This window comes from Mustela nigripes, chromosome 17 (assembly GCF_022355385.1).
Source record: "Mustela nigripes isolate SB6536 chromosome 17, MUSNIG.SB6536, whole genome shotgun sequence".
Taxonomy (NCBI): domain Eukaryota; kingdom Metazoa; phylum Chordata; class Mammalia; order Carnivora; family Mustelidae; genus Mustela; species Mustela nigripes.
The window spans coordinates 16,415,361-16,428,413 of NC_081573.1; the positions used below are offsets into that span (position 1 = coordinate 16,415,361).

General features: G+C 42.0%; 2 protein-coding genes across 2 annotated transcripts in view; one reads left to right on the top strand and one right to left on the bottom strand.

Annotated features, from left to right (window-relative positions):
- LOC132005609 (zinc finger protein 30 homolog) overlaps positions 1-13,053 on the bottom strand; it is a 100,551-nt gene that overhangs the window by 27,608 nt on the left and 59,890 nt on the right. The gene's annotated exons all lie outside the window — the stretch shown is intronic.
- ZNF568 (zinc finger protein 568) overlaps positions 9,110-13,053 on the top strand; it is a 136,312-nt gene continuing 132,368 nt past the window's right edge. Inside the window, exons 1-2 of the mRNA XM_059382886.1 lie at positions 9,110-10,157; positions 11,415-11,556. The gene's annotated coding sequence lies outside the window, so the exon portion shown is untranslated. The remainder of the gene's footprint in view (positions 10,158-11,414; positions 11,557-13,053) is intronic.

A 13,053-nucleotide genomic window follows, 5' to 3' on the forward strand; every position in this document is an offset into this window, starting at 1 on the left:
GAATATCTGAACAGGTCAATAATTAGAGATAGAATCAGTGATCAAAATCCTTCCAACAAAGAAAAGCCCAGGACAAGAGAGCTTCATTAGTGAGTTCTACCAAACACTGTAAGGAGAATTAATGCCAGTCATTCTCAAACTCTTCCAAAAAATTGAAAAGGAAGGAAAACTTCCAAATTCATTCTATGAGGCCAGCATTACCCTAATACCAACCACTGACAAAGACAGATGAAAGACAACAACAAACCAATATACTTGATGAACAGATACTAATATCCTCAGCAAAATATCTGCAAATCAGTTCAACAGCACATAAAAAAGATCATACACCATGATCAAGTGGAATTTATCCCTAGGATCCAGGGATGGTTCAATATACACAAATCAATAAACATTATACATCCATTAAGGGGATGAAGGATAAAAATCATGATCATCTCAATAGACCTTTAAAAAAAGCATTTAACAAAAATTCAACACTCTTTCATGATAAAAACCCCCAGCACATTAGGTATAAAAGGCATATTACTCAACATAATAAAAGCCTCATGACAAGTCCAAACTAAATATACTCAATGATGAAAAGCTAAAAGGTTTTCCTCTAAGATTAGGAATAAAACAAGGATGCCCACTCTTGCTACTTCTATTTAACATATTAATGGAAGTTCTAGCCAGAACAATTGGGCACAAAATGAAGTAAAAAGCATCCAAAACTGAAAGGAAGAGATAAAATTATCTTTCTTTGCAGACAACACAATATTATATATTGAAAACCCTACAGACACCACCAAAAAACTGTTATGTTTGCTTCTCATTTTTTCCTCCAAAAAGAACACAGGTATTAAATGGGTTGGAATTTTCTGTGACTTTCTCTCTTGATTCTGGTACATGGAACAGTGTCTAACATATAACAAGTTCTCAATAAATATGTTAAGTGAATAACTGACTGAATCAACTGCTGGTTACACAGGTAGTTTATACTATTCACAGTTGAACTTCATGTTTTCCCAAGATTTGAAAAAATTCATACATATAAAGCAGGTTAGGCCTAAATTTTGTTGCTCCTATACCTTTACTCTCTCCAGTGACCCCCTCACCGCTCCCACATTTCACTTTATCCTGGACTATTCAAAATTTGTTCTAGGAATCCAAGGAAAGTTTATCCCTGAGGCTGGGGCCTCAGATCCTCAATGCAGGGAGGCAGGCTGGTTGTTTCTATGGCTGAAGCAGCACTGCCACCAGAGAGTATCTGTTGGGCCTGATCAAGTGGAAAGAAGCACACATTAGAGCCAAGAGGAGAATATGGGAAGATGGAGGGATGTCCACAGGGTGGCCAAAAATCAGACACAGGCTGGAGAGCCAAGCTTGCAGACATGATGGTTGAGGAGCTGAAATTGACTTCAGAAACAGCAATTAGGCCAGTGGATAGAGGAATGCTGGTATCATTAGTTGGAAAGGGGGTGGTCTATGGAAAGGAAGTAGGAAATACACACGCACAGGTGTGGGTGACTTCATTCTGCAGAACTTAGGATACAAGAGAAGGATTGAAGTGCTGGGAGCACCAGGGAAGACCTGGAATCTGTTGCAGTTGTGACTGAGGCATTGGGGTGCAGAGGACCTCTTTCCTTCCCATTCAGAGGGCACCCCAAATGGGCTGAAACTTGAAGGATGGAAGACACACAGTAGCACTTGTAGGAGAGGGTGAATCAGGAGTTGACCTCATTTTACAGTCCATGCCTGGTGTGGAGAAGGAATCAGAGATGGGAGGATTTGGGGGATGACCAGACAGGGCCATCTATGTCAGTGTCTGAAATAATGGGATGTAACGGGTCAGCAAAAGGCTGAGGTAGCCAGCAGGTGAATTGCCTTCTTCTGGGACAAACTACCCATAGAGGTAGCCATTCCAGCAGATTCCAGGATGGCCAGTGAGCTTGCTTCTTTTTTCATCTCCTCTCTGTGGATCAATGCTGAGGGCTGTAGGGGAAGCTGATAGAGGAACAGTCCTTGCAGCAGGCAGGGGAAAGAAAGAAATGGTTATGAGGCACTGCAGTCTGAGATGGCTTCAACCTTAGTCCCCAGCACATCGTCAACGCCACGACACAATGCCTCCTTCTCCAAGGCCCCTAGCTGGAGGAGGGGGTTGCCAGATACCAGCTGACTCTTCTGGACCTACCTCTTCCTGCTGGATGAAGGGAGAGGAGCTTATTGGGAGGTATAGTGGTTCCTCCTCCACTCCGGTTCCTGCACCCTAGGAGGATTGGGCAGGACAGGAGTTCTTGAACCAGCAGAGCAGGAACCCCTGGAGAGCTGGGCTCAGGATCTTTAGTGCCGGCCAGACAACACACCTTTGTGGCCAATCACCATATGTCCATCTGTCCTTTCCCCTGGGGTGGGAGGAGAGAGCTGCTCAGAACAGAAGCAATGGTGCCAGCAGATCCTGTTCATGCATGGGGGCCATGGTGACAGGTTGTGACAGACAATTTACCCTGTGACCCAGCAATCCCACTAGTAGGTAATTACTCAAGAGAAACAAAAATATAGGATCATATAAAACCTGTATGTGAATGATTTTTGTTGCTTTATTCATTCGTATCTCTTAGATAAAAGACTATTCAGATCATAATTTTGTCTTGAGTGTGTATATGTGTGTGTATGTCTATTAGTTTACCATTTCAGGTAAAATGTAGAAATCTTTTACTCTTCACTCTTTATACTTGCCATATGTTTTACATCTGTATGCATTAAACACTTCCCCCACCCCCAACAGTGGTATAATTTTGGTTTTCAAGGCCATATTGTCATTTAAAGAATTTAAGAGGACTATCATATTTATGCACACATTTACTATTTCTGTTGCTCTTCATTTATTCTTGAAGTTCCAAGCTTTCTTCTTGCATCATTTTCCTTCAGCCTGAAAAAGTTCCTTTCACATATTTTTAGGGTAGTTGACTGGTAATGAATTTTCTTAGTTTTTCTTCATCTGCATCTGTCTTTATTTTCCTTTCATTCATTGAGGATATTTTTGGTGAATAGAATTCTATTTGCTGAGGGGCACCTGGGTGGCTCAGTGGGTTAAAGCCTCTGCCTTCAGCTCAGGTCATGATCCCAGGATTCTGAGGTCGAGCCCCACATCGGGCTCTCTGCTTGGCAGGAAGCCTGCTTCCCTTCCTCTCTCTCTGCCTGCCTCTCTGCCTACTTGTGATCTCCATCAAATAAACAAATAAAATCTTTTAAAAATAAAAAAAAAAGAAAATATTAAAGCAGTTTTGACTTCAGGTCTTCTGCTAATTCCTAAGTAACCTTAATGTAGGCATGTTCCTTGACTGAGCAAATTGAATAATAAAAAAAGGAGAACGTGGATATCAGATGGGAGCAGGGATTAGGTACAGCAAAAGTTGTCCTTGCAGTTGTCAGTCCCAGAAGACTCTCCAGGGAACTCATACTAGGAAATCGAATGGAATCAGCACATGCAACTTTAGAAAAATATAGTGGTATCACCCAAATATGGATAGATGAAATAAGGATAATTAGATATAAATAAGAAAAACTGGGCTTAACAAGGTCTACAAAGGCAGGAAGAAAAGAAATGTTGAATTGTGGTGATATGAGCAATGCACCCCCTACTCCCAATAGAGAAAGACATAATGAAGATGTGTCCTTATTGCTAGCACCTGTTTACCAGTGTTTGTTAAAATAAGGCCTGTAATTCCATATATACTTTGTTTTAGGCATTTTCCATTCTGTTCAAAATAGTTACAGAAACTTTTTCTAAGGATGTTTTAACTTCTAGAAAAAGAAGTCACTGAGAAAACAAAAAGAAAAGTAAAATAAATCTTTTCTTATTTTGGCAAATAGTTTCCAATATACGTTATACCCACAACAGTGGAACTGGGGACTTTAAGATATGGGTACTTGTATCACCATAAATGGACCATCTTCTGTTGAAATACTGCACATTCAAATCAAGAGGAATACTTTATTTAGAATATATGTTGAATAAATAAAATCTTTAAAAAAAAAGAAATCTCGCTGTGTCTCTGTCAAATAAATAAATAAAATCTTTTAAGAAAAGAATATATGTTGAAATATTTGAGCACTTTCAAACCTTTCCTTAAGAGAATACATACCCCATTTGTGATTGGGATTTCCTTTTGGGGGGGGTGCTTTTGGAGTCAGAAAGCAAAGGTTCTGATATACTTTTAGCACAAGGAGATAAAAGGAATCACTTAGTAAAATTCTGACAATTGGGAGTGTTACAGCCTAGAAGTGCAAGTCCTATCTTTCTAGAATTTCTTGAACTTGTGTTCCCAAGCTCATTCTTTCTAGTAACACCTCCTTCATCTTTGGCTTCTGCTTTTAAAGGTCTTTTAAAGCTGTGCATCCTTCCTTTTGAGCCTCATACTTGGCAGCCATTACTTCCTCCAGCTTAAGCCTGATTTACTTAATTTGTGTTACATTATTTTCATTTTAGCACAAAGGAAAAAATCTAGACTTACAGTTAAGGCGTTTTTTATTTTTTCCCAAAGGGAAGGAGCCTGGGCTTGAAACCCCCTTGGTCTGCAAATGCTCACCTTCACTGCCTTCAGCACACCAAAGTCTTGGTCTAAACCCTGCTCATTGTGGAAGCACTGATTCTACAAGAGCCACTGCATTCCCTGCCAGGTATCCTGGACTTCCTCCTTCCATTCCCCAAGGGGCTGAAGGCTCTGCTCCAGGTGGGCATCTGGCCTGTCTGCAGGGGTCTCATCCACATCCTGGGAGGGTTCCAACTCAGCAAGACCAGAGTACCCCTAGAATAAATCCTCTCTGCTTCTGCCAAGAAGAGGGCATTGTTTAGGGCTTCCTCCAAAAGACTAGAAGACCTGAGTGAGGGAAGGAGAGCATGTAAAGATATAGAGGGACTTATCCTCTGAAGGACTGGGGCACCTTCCCTGCAGCACATTGCTCCCATGCCCTGGGCCCCCTTGTGCTCAGTAGTCAGCCTCCTGACAGGTCCTCCCTGCTCTTTTGACATTTGGAAACTGAAATTCAGTTTGCAGAGGCAGATTTTTCTCTTTCTGTTTAAGACTGCCAAGAATAATGACTGGGAATTGAAGACCTCCTGTGGCCTCAGACTCTCAGCCTAGGGATGTTCTAATGTCCTGGAACTGTCCTCACCCCTTCCTCCACCTCCTACTACATGGAGAAGAGATCTTGATCCCTCCAGGAGATAGATAACATCTGCTGAAGGATGAGGAGGTGCTTCCTGGGTGAAAGAATGGAGAGGCTTTGGCTGAGCTCAAGAGCCTGGGACCTGATATCAAACAATTTAGTTTTAAAAAACAAGGTACCTACAGCTTTCATTGCTTGTTTTATTCCTTATTATTATTTGTGCCTCATGACATGGCAACAAAATTCTCCAAGAGTAAATTATTTGAGAGAGAGAGAGGGAGAGCAAGAGCACATACCTCTAAAACGGAAGCTGAGTATCATTTACAACTTAATCTTATCAGTGATTTACCATCACTTCTACTGTATTTTATTAGCCTCACAGACCAGCCCTGGCCCAGTGTGTAAGGGACTACACAAGGGTGTTAATACCAAGAGGTAGGAAGCGTTGGGAGCCATTTTGGAGGTCACCTCTTATATGTTAGTATGATGACCAAATGGAATTAGGGGTTTTTTTTTTAAGATTTAATTTATTTATTTGACAGACAGAGATCACAAGTAGGCAGAGAGGCAGGCAGAGAGAGAGGAAGGGAAGCAGACTCCCTGCCAAGCAGAGAGCCCGATGCGGGGCTCGATCTCAGGATCCTGGGATCATGACCTGAGCTGAAGGCAGAGGCTTTAACCCCCTGAGCCACCCAGGTGCCCCGGAATTAGGGTTTTTTAAAAAGCTATCTTCATAATGGAAGGTAACCATTCTTAGAGATGTTCCAATGCCTCTGATGTGCAGAGCACAGCTTCGGGTTGTATGAAATGAATGCCGTCAGTATGATGCAGGCAGGCTGGGTCTAAAGACCCAGGGGAGGGTCCCACAGGACCAGCCAAGAGGATCCAACACCCAGAGGGTGTTGATGCCAGCATCAGCTGAGGTTTGTTTGACACTATGTCATGGCACATATTTGGGATCTGACTCTCCTTGGATGTTATCAGGTGTTTGGGGCCTAGGACGAAACTCAGAGAATCGTTAACTTTCTTGCTTACTCCTTGAAGTGGGAACATGGCTTCTTGTTTATGTTCTTGTTCAACTTGGCTTATTCAGAGGCAAAGTACAGAACACAAGTAAATGGTGCTTAACAGAAACTCTGCCTCAAGAACCTACAGATTCTGCCTGAAACCTTGCCCATGAGGTGAGCTAGAAGTGGTTTAAGGTCCTTGCTATAGCACCCAATAATGAGAGACAAGAGACTGTACAAATATCTCAGCTTCAGCACCCTAAACAGGACAATTTGTATCTACACTATCTTCCAGAGTCCCCCACAGGACTGAGCCCCTATTGCTCACAGCGATAACCCCCTCATTGATACAGTCTGTATTGGGCTCCATTCCTCCATTGTCATTTGCCTATTTTCCACCTGCCAAATAAATTGCCCACACTCGCATTCTTGTCTCAGGTCAGTGATGTGGGAAACAAACGCAAAAGAAAAATTATTAAATTTCCTCACTACTTACAGGCCATTCACAAGTCCTTGAAACAGGCAAAGTGACCTTCCTCTAGGAGCTCAGCTGCCTCAATATTGACACTTCGCTGAGGGAAAAACGCAATCCTAGCCCAAACCCCCAGGACCCTGTAAGTCTACTTTAACATATAAAGATTCCTTTGGAAACTTCCTTTATCTCTATGCCCACCTCCTAAGATATATGTTATCAATCACCCCTAAGCATATGACCTGCTGATATACATCTGAAGGGTCTCATGACTCAGGTTTTAGTAGACAATAATAAACGACTCTTTCCCAACAACAGCTAACCCCCTCAAGGTTCTGGAGACCTTGTTTCCAAAATTCCTTAGAGACTTATGCCTTCCCTAACACCCTCCCAACTTGAAAGTGTATAATGGGCCACTCCTCATGACCCCAGGGCAGCTCTTTCTCCCCCACGGGCCCTGTACCTATTCTTTAATGAAATCACCTTTTTTAAAATTAATTTTTAATTTTTTATAAACATATAATGTATTTTATTTATAAACATATAATGTATTTTTATCCCCGGGGTACAGGTCTGTGAATCGTTACACATTTCACAGCACTCACCATAGCACACACCCTCCCCAATGTCCATAACCCCACCACCCTCTCCTGACCGCCCTCCCCCCAGCAACCCTCAGTCTGTTTTGTGAGATTGAGTCTTTTATGGTTTGTCTCCCTCCCCATCCCATCTTCTTTCATTTTTTCTTTTCCTATCCCCCAAAACCCCCACATTACATCTCCACTTCCTCAAATCAGGGAGATCATATGATAGTTGTTTTTCTCCAATTGACTTATTTCGCTCAGCATAATACCCTCTAGTTCCATCCATGTCATCGCAAATGGCAAGATTTCCTTTCTTTTGATGGCTGCATAGTATTCCATTGCATATATACACCACATATTCTTTATCCATCCATCTGTTGATGGACATCTAGGTTCTTTCCATAGTTTGGCTATTGTGGACATTGCTGCTATAAACATTCAGGTGCACATGCCCCTTTGGAGCACCACGTTTGTATCTTTAGGGTATATACCCAGTAGTGCAATCGCTGGGTAATAGGGTAGCTCTATTATAAAATCACTTTTTTGTACCAAAGATGTCTAAAAATTCTTTCTTGGCTGTTGACTTTGAATCCTATCATCTTTCCTACATCAGTCAGCATCTGGGGGAAGCCTCTCTTAGAAAGAAAACCACAGGCCTAAAATGGTGTCACTTATCCAAGCCACCAAACCAGGGCTTAATAATACTTAACCTAACTGTAGTTTCAACCTCCCTTAGAAATTTAAGTCTTGGGGCACCTGGGTGACTCAGCAGTTAAGCCTCTGCCTTCAGCTCAGGTGGTGATCCCAGGGTCCTGGGATCAAGCCTCACTTGGGCTCGTTGGGCTCCCCACTCAGCAGCGAGCCTGCTTCTCCCTGTCCTACTCCCCTACTCCCTCTGCTACTCCCCCCTGTTTGTACTCTATCAGAAAATTAAATTAAGAAATAAATCTTTTTTTAAAAAGTAAAGAAATGTAAGTCTTAACAAGCCAGTCGGGGATTTTCTGATTAGCATCAATGAGATAAACTGTTATTTGGGGCCTCTCCATTCCCCCCAAAATAAGATTATGTTAGGGATTAGGTTATCAGAGACCACAGTGAGAAATTAAAACAAATGAACTATCTTGTTTCTTCTAGCACGTTTGTTCTTCAGCTTCATGAGTTCTTGAGAACTTTCCTGTTCCTGGAAGCCCACCAAAGTTACTCAACTGAGCAGATGTCTGATTTTCTGAAAGAAAAAAAGTTACTCAACTGAGCAGATGTCTGATTTTCTGAAAGAAAATCATAAATGTTCCTGGGAAATTGCAGTTAAGCGAACCTCTGTTCAGTCATGCCTGAATGATTATAAAGGTTTTATAAGTTTCTGTAATCACTTCCTAACTCCAAGAATAAACCCACCAAAAGGCTGCCATCTGGCAGTATGAATTGGTCCAGCAATTTGCATTAGAGACAGAAATTGGTGGACTCTATCTCCTTACTAGCTGCAAGTAGTAACAACCATTTGCTCAAACCAAAAGACTTGGGCTCATTTTTTGGCTTGATGCACCCCAAACCAGGAGCCCTTTGTGTTCAGTAAAAAACTTGGTGACGCGTATGAGTCAGTTATCCACCTAATTAAGATCCCTGCTCTTCCACCTAAGGGAAGGTAACCCTGCCTGGTTCCAGGTTTTTTTTGCTAATAACTTTCTTGCCATTTCCCCATCCCTTCTTCCTATAAAAACCTTCCATTTAAAACAAAAACAAAACAAAACAAAACAAAAACCTTCCATTTTGTACAACTCCGAGGAGGCATTCCTTTTGACTTAATAGGATGCAAGCTAGATATTCAAATTTACCCGGCTGAATTTTATTTTGTAACACTACTTAAGATAAAGTCCCTGTACACCTATCTGGCTCAGAATTAAAACAGGACAGAAATTTTTTTCTTTAAGTTTTTTTTTTTTGAAAGATTTTATTTATTTATTTGACAGAGATTACAAGTAGGCGGAGAGGCAGGCAGAGAGAGGAAGGGAAGCAGGCTTCCTGTTGAGCAGAGAGCCCGATGCGGGGCTCGATCCTCAGACGCTGGGATCATGACCTGAGCTGAAGGCAGAGGCTTTAACCCACTGAGCCACCCAGGCGCCCAGGACAGAATTTTTTTTTTTTTTTAATTTCATGTTGAATCTTTCAAATCAGCAGCAACAACATAGAGTGTTAAAACTCTTAATTATTATTAAAAATAGTTGAAAGCTTAAAAAAAAGTCTCTGCTTTCAACATTTTCTTTCAATAAGTCATTAACTTCGTACTACCAGTCTCCCATGGCTCCGCCCACTCCGGAGTTCTCACCCCTTCTTCCGGAGCCCTCAGGCTCCCCAAGGGAAGAGCGTCTCTTCGGGGTCTCTAACTCCTAAAGCCGCCCCAGAAAAAGTTTCACCTTGCTTTGGGGAGCTCCTCCTATGAGATGGCCCCGCCCACTGCACGCAAAAAATTGTATAAATGTTCGTGGCCATCTTACTTCAGCGCCTGCGCTGCTGGAGACAAAGAAAGCTCTTCTTGGAGGTCAGGGCGCCTCCATATTGATTGCAGGAGGTTTGGGCTTCTGAGAAGCTAAATGCAACAGGGACGTCAGTGTTTACGGATCCCGGAGCACTTGCTTCTCTCAGCCCTGAAATAGCTTAACCCTCTAGGCTAACAAAGGGCTAATTCACCGCTGTACGGCACAGATTTAAATATGGCCTCCCCCAACAGGATGTCAAGAGGGTGCAGCCATCATACCTTCCGTTAAAGTTCAGAAACCCAGAATCCTGTTCGTTGGAAGGTTGCCAGGTGGCGCCCGACAACCTCAAAGTCGTGACTGAGTCTGCGCACTGGCCAGTTGCGATGGGAAGAGATTATACTGCGGTGAGGCACCGTGGTCCAGCTATCAATTTCGGGTTATGGACGCGGATCCAGGAGAAATGGGAAAGGTCAGTGTGAGAAACAGTCGAAATTAAAGACCTCTGTAGGTTAGTGATAGGAGGACTACGGTGGCCCGACTGGGTCAGTCATGGGTGCCCGTAAGGGTCAGAGAGGAGGGTACGGAAAGGGTTAAGTGATTGGACGTGGGAGCCTCGTGGGGGTCTGTGGTGGCTGGTGGAGGTTTGTGGGAGTCAGTGGCAGTGTCTGTGAAGATGGATTGGGAGTATTTGGGAATCAATAAATGAGGGTTCTCGATTTCTTAATTCGAAGAGTGAGTGGTGGTCAGTTTATAGTGGTCTTCAGGGGTTTGGTGCCAAATGGGGTGTTTCAAAAGCACTGGTTTGAACAGCATTAGAGCTCAGTGTTCGAAACCTGAGAGGATCAGTGATTGGAGGTTCCAAGTTCTTTTTGGGTACCTGAAAGTGATGATTGTGGAAACTTTGAGGTTAAGTGATGGGAGGGGCTTATGGGGGCCAGTGTTTAGAGAAATGCTTTAGGCCATCAGTGATTGAGACATCCTTTAGATCTTGGATGGGAGGAGGAATCTGAAGGTTTTAGAGATTGGTCTTTCGTAGATCGGGGAATGGAAAACACATGGATCAATGGGTGTCAGTGATTGGGGCTGTCAGTAATTGCCGGGAGAGGTGGGACTGTGGGGGTCAGCACTTGTTTTTCACTCATTGGGATATCATTGGAGAGCAGTGTGGGTTCGCGATTAGGGATTTGTGTAATAAATTTAGAGGTTGGGTATGGGAGAGTTAAGGATTCGAGGCTGCAGCCCTGCATAATGGGAGCACACTTTTCCCCTGTGACACCCTCCAGCTGATGAACATTCAGTTCAGTTCAGTCTAGTACTCTGCAAAAGCCCACATCAAAACTCTTTGAGGGGCGCCTGGGTGGCTCAGGGGGTTAAAGCCTCTGCCTTCAGCTCAGGTCATGATCCCAGGGTCCTAGAATCGAGCCCCGCTTCAGGCTCTCTGTTCGGCAGGGAGCCTGCTTCCTCCTCTCTCTCTCTGCCTGCCTCTCTGGCTACTCGGAATCTCTGTCTGTCAAATAAATAAATTTAAAAATCTAAAAAAAAAAAAAAACACACACACACACAAACCTCTTTGAAACCTTCTTTCCCTTTCATTGTTCCCCACATTAATGAAAGTGCTTTGAAAAGACCAAATGTTAAACTTACTTGAAGTACCGTTATTAAAAATGTGGCTTCTATTGCTTTTGCCAAGGATTTAGTGCATATTTCTTTCAATGTTTCCTTTAAGGCCCTTTCTGGCAACAGTAATGACGTATCCATCTGTGACAATATCCCAAGGGTGAGTCTGGTTTCTGGAAATCTAGTCTGACCACATGGCAGCTAGGATGGATGTGACTTTGCCTGTGGTTAGAAAACAAAGAATTTACTGAGTAAGTATCTAAACTGATATTGTAAAAGATATGGTCAAAGGAACAAACTTCGAGGGTGTTTGGAAAATAATTTTATCTAGGCTTAACTTAAAAACAATGTTCTCTCCACACATATGCAGAAAGTAATTATGTGAGGTGATGGAAATGTTAACTAACCCTATTGTGGTAATTTTTTTGAAATATATGTATATCAAATCATGGTATTGTACACCTTAAGCTTATGCAATATTATATGTCACATACCTCAGTATGTGGGAAAAAACAAATAAATTATGTAAGGAAAAGAAACTGTTCTTTTTTTTAATGAGGTTTTAAAATTTTTATTTATTTATTTATTTTGACAGAGAGAGAAATATCACAAGTAGGCAGGGGTGGGGGTGGGAAACAGCCTCTCTGCTAAGCAGAGAGCCTGATGTGGGGCTTGATCCCAGGACCCTGAGATCATGACCCGAGCTGAAGGCAGAGGCTTAACCCATTGAGCCACTCAGGTGCCCCAAAACTGTGTTCTAAGAATCCTTTTGCCTTGGTCTATATTTTTTTAGGCATGACACTTTTGACCTCCTTGAATCTGTTCTTTGTAATATCCTGGTAGAATAATTTAATGAAGATAAAACTACAAAACAAAACTTAAAGCTACTTTTAGAAACTGCTCTTCACGGAAATTAATGTCAAACTACTGATAATTAAGATTGGCTGAGACAAGACTACAAATACAATAGAGATAAGATTTTGACCTTTGGGGTGAAATGCCAAAACAGTATTTTCTTGTTTTAAAGTACTGTATCTGATCCTTATGTAGTTCTCAGGCAAAGCACAATAACTATAACATCTTCTGAAACAAAGGAAGCTGAAAGGTAAGGCAGGTAAATATCTTTCAGAAGCCATACACATCAAGCTTTAGTTTTTAGAGCAGATAGCCTCTGTTTTCAGTTGCACAGAATCAAAGATAGGTAGTTGCTCTGGGGCAGAAGTCATTAGCTTGGACAAGGAGTGACGGGTTGAAGGTATTTTCTTTTTCTTGTGGCTATTTTCCTTCATCACCTATGGTGTGTTCAGTGCCAGGTTTGGGAACAAATAAGTTTTCTTTTTAAAATTTTTAATATGAACCTGTTACTGAGATATAAGATATATACAGAGATATACTTAAATATGCAGCTCAGTGAATTGTCACAAAAGGAACTCCCTTGAGTAATGTACTCAGATCAGAAAAAATAACATTGTAGCATCCTGAAAGCCTCCATGATATGTGTTCTCTGTCACTACCCTGCCAGGGGGAACCATTCTTCCAGCTTCTAATATCACTGATTAATTTTGCCTGTTTTTGAACTCTAACTAGATGGAACATTCATACCTGGGACCTGGGGGTATAAGAAGAGGGAGGCAGTATGAGTCTATGCATGAACGTTTTTTAAGTTTGAATCCAGATTATTTCATTTTACTTGTATATTTTTCCAGATTATTATTCTTTTTTTAAATTGAGGTATACAGGGGCGCCTG